Source organism: Euprymna scolopes, chromosome 32 (assembly GCF_053919585.1).
Source record: "Euprymna scolopes isolate OS-2025 chromosome 32, ASM5391958v1, whole genome shotgun sequence".
NCBI lineage: Eukaryota > Metazoa > Mollusca > Cephalopoda > Sepiida > Sepiolidae > Euprymna > Euprymna scolopes.
The window spans coordinates 39,382,062-39,386,309 of NC_136513.1; the positions used below are offsets into that span (position 1 = coordinate 39,382,062).

General features: G+C 43.0%; 1 non-coding gene across 1 annotated transcript; it reads left to right on the forward strand.

The window, feature by feature from the left end:
* Positions 1-3,939: 3,939 nt before the first annotated feature.
* On the forward strand, positions 3,940-4,012 carry Trnar-ccg (transfer RNA arginine (anticodon CCG)). The gene has a single exon. It is a non-coding gene; the product is annotated as a tRNA-Arg (tRNA).
* The last annotated feature ends 236 nt before the right edge of the window (positions 4,013-4,248 follow it).

Here is a 4,248-nt window from a genome sequence, read left to right on the forward strand (position 1 = left end):
ACAACTACTGGGGTACTATGTAGGGATTTGGGCAGCAAGGTGTCGGTTCACGTTACACTTGAACTTCTGCACGTCAGTACTGTTGGGGAAGCAGGGACCTGGAATGGAATTCCAGAGTCTTGCGGTTCTGGGGAAGAAACTATTGGAGTAAAAAGATCTTTTACATCTAGGGACCTCTACAGTGTGGGGGTGGAATCTAGTAGCCTGTCGGGTTTGTCGAGGGTGCTCGCGTCGTGGGGGCACAAGTGATTGCAGTTCATCAGAGCATTCACCACTAAAATACTTGTAGAACAGGCAGAGGGATGCAACATTTCGTCGATGGGACAGAGGCTGAAGCTTAGATGCCAGTTCAGGGCCTATCAGATTTGCGACTCTCTTTTGAACCTTGTCAAGGAGCGAGAGACTAGTAGCAGATGCACCAGCCCAGATGTGGCAGCAATACTCCATACATGGGCGAATGGTGGCCTTATAGAGGTACAGGATACTTTCGGGTGTTAGTAGTTTTCTAGCACGGTAGAGAGAGCCCACCTTTCTTGCAGCGGCCCTGGCAATGCCTTCAATGTAATTGTTCCAGCTCATGTTTCCTGTGAACGTTAGGCCAAGGAGTTTGAAAGATGGACTCTCAGATAAAGAGTCGTTGGCCATTGCTATTGGTGGTAGAGAGGGTTTCTTGTAATTATTGAATGAAACTAGTTTAGTCTTGGCAGCATTGAACGCGACCAACCACTTTTGTCCCCATTCCACTACAGATTGGAGGTCTTCCTCTAGTGTTTCTGCCATTTCTTTAGAGATGTGTTCATTCGTCTTCCTGTCGTGTCTGCCATAGAGTGTAGTGTCATCAGCATATATACCCATCTCAGAGGCAATGTTGTCGGGGAGGTCATTTATGAATATCAGGAACAATAGAGGTCCAAGGATAGAACCCTGGGGCACTCCCGCATTTATATCATATTGTTTAGATGTGCGACCGTCTAGGACTACCTGGATTTTTCTCTTATCTAAGAAGGATTTAATTATGTTAAGTATTCTACCAGTGATACCGTATGATCTGATTTTACTGAGGAGACCCTCATGCCATACCCTGTCAAAAGCCTTAGATATATCTAGAGCTACCGCTCTGCCTTCCCCTGCTTTGTCCAGTGATTGGTATATACGTTCAGAGATCACGGTGAGGATGTCTGCTGTGGAACGGGCTTGTCTAAATCCATATTGTTTGTCAGTCAGTAGTTTAGCATCTGTAAGATGATGGACTAGAGCATGGTTAATTATGGTCTCAAATATTTTGGCAAAAAGTGGGAGGAGGCTAATGGGGCGATAATTTGATGGGTCTGTCCTTTCGCCAGAATTCTTGAATACTGGTACAACAGAAGCAGTGTTCCAACAGCCCGGAAAGCAAGCTTCATTAAGACATTTGTTGTAGAGTTTGGAGAGAACTGGAGCTACTTCGGCTGAGCACTTTTTTTAATAGCACAGCTGGGATAAGATCGGGTCCACATGCTTTTGAGGTGTCAAGGTTTTTTATGATAGCATGCACCTGAGCAGGGGTGGTTTTCAGATCGTCTAGTGTGGCGTCTGTCCGCATAGGAAAGTCAGGTAGGGGGTGGTTGGAAGGGTCCAGTGTGGAGTTTGAGGCAAACCGACTGGCAAGCATGTTAGCCTTGTCGGTTGCTGAGGAGACAACCTCGTGATTGTTGGTTAGTGGGGGAATTGTTGATTGCCCATTATTTACTACACTGTTGTAGATTTTCCAGAAGTCTCGAGTTCCTAGTTTTTGTGCTTCGATGCGCTTTTTAGTGGTTTCCGTAAATTCTCTCTTAGCTGTCGCTATTTCTTTCTTAACGTTATTTCTAGCTTCTATATACTTCAGTCTGTTTGAACTGGACTTATGTCGGTTAAACCTACGGTATGCATGCTGCTTTTGAGTAATGGCAGTTGCACAAGTCGACGTAAACCATTGGGGAGAGTGGGGCTTACTATAAAATTTCCGCATGGGAACATGCGCTTCGATTGCAGTTTTGAACCAGTCAGTGGTCTCGTTCGCACACTGTTCAGCAGGGAGAGAGAAAATATTTTTCCATGGAGCATCTCTAATTAGTTCCCTGATGGCTTCCCAGTCAGCCTTATTATAATATCTCGTTGTTTTGAGCACTGGCTCTTCAGTTTTGGGTCTAGAGTTTCGGGCGATTTCAACCATTATCACTGCATGATCAGCGTTCCCGAGTGGGCTGTGGGCCTTCGCTATGCAGTCATCGGGAACTGTGGTCAAAAACAGATCTAGAAGTGATGCGTGTTGTTCTTCCTGGTCAGGGAAACAGGTTGGAAACGTAACATTTGAAATTTGAAATTTTACATAAAGGGTATTCCGAGATAGGGCAAGCTTTTCTTCGGTTTGGGTCAAAATATTTTAGTTACCAATATATAAATGTATGTATGTATGTATGTATGTATGTATGTATGTTTGCATGTGTGCCTAATACTTCCGACAAAGGCAACGGATTTTACCAAGATCAGTATCGTTTTAAAGTTCAACCTTTAATACGACAAATATCGAAAAAATGGCTTAAAGCATCAATATCTTCACCTTAAACTAGGCACTTTTCTACATGGGGGTCGTTTTTTCGCTGATATTTTTTAAAGTTACCCTTTCCTCTCGGTTGTCTAGCATTAATTTAAACATGAGGCAAAACATTAATTAAACATTAATTTAAACATGAGGCAAAACATTAATTAAACATTAATTTAAACATGAGGCACTTCAGGTTTGGCGACGGTCGTAACCGCAAAGACGTCAGATCCCCTCCCAGCAGCACATTCTGGGGAGAAGCATGGCTGGCTGTTAGGTTTTTGTTGAAATTTTTTGGATGGTATGAATCGGTCTATGCCTACAATTAACCATTCGGTGAGGTATGATACAATAGAGGTTACATCCTTTTTAAACATGGAATGCAGAGGTAGATCAGATATGAATGTACGGAAGCTATCCCAGTCAGCCATAGAGTATCGATATACAGTACGGTGGATAGGTACATCTGAAGACTTATTGTATTTAATTTTTATCTTAACTGATAAACTGTGTGATCGGAGGATCCCAGCGGAGATAGAACGGAACATGAACATAGCTCAGGGGAAGTTGTGAGAAAAAGGTCTATAAAGCTTGCATACTGACCAGTAGTATCGGGCACAGTAGTATCGTGAACACTCTGAGTGAGGTCATAGGCAATGGCAAAATCATGACAGAACCGTCCCTCATAATCTGTCTTATTTGAGTGGGTCAGCCATTCCACATTATGGACTTTGAAGTCACCACAAATGTGAATGTTAGCCGAAGGATGAGCAGACAGGGTTAGGTCAATTTTCTCAGATATACTCTTAAGAACAGTAACTCTGCTTTTGTGGGGGCGATAGAGGGCAAATATGAAGGCGGTGGTGTAAGCAAGTGCAACCCGGAAGCACATATGAGGTAAATTAGGGTTTTCTCTGGAGATATCTCTACCACACGGGAAGCCATCTTTAATGTAGGCACATATTCCATCTCCATGGCGATTTTGGGGGTCAGATTTTGTTGTTAAGTTAGAGTATCCTTTTATTATGAACTGATCTAGGGAAGTGGTCGGCCCTATGCCAGTTTCGCTTAGAAATAGTAAGTCCGGTTTCGTCTTCTGTAATTGGGTTTCAACCTCTGGAAGGTTGGAACGTAGACCCCTGATGTTGGAAAAGGAGACATGATAGTAGGGGTCTACGTTTGAGGATGGGGTTCTAGGTTTATTCGTGTTTTTTTGTTGTTTTGGATATATTGTTCGTAACGAACAACGCCGAGTCACAGAAAAAGCCGAAATTTTGGGGCCGTTTCGTGCAATGTCGAAAAAGTTATCTGCCGACGTCAACGGAATTTAGCACTGCCTGTATACTGTAACGGTAACATCTTTCAAAATATTGACAGAACTTGTGGCGCAATGGATAACGCGTCTGACTCCGGATCAGAAGATTCCAAGTTCGAATCCTGGTAAGTTCGTAAAAATTTTATCGATCATTTTATTCGACGTTTACTCATTATCTTTACCCTTAGGGTATTTTTGTTTTTTTCAGTGATTTTTATTTTGTGCATATGGACTTTCCCATACTCCGACTCCACAGGGTAAGGTTGATGGTAAGACGATGTTGAGTGTACTCTATTTTGTGTTTGACGGCGTTGTGTGTGCCGACGCGGTGCAGCCGCTAGTGTCAAAAAAAATTAATTGTCAATCATTT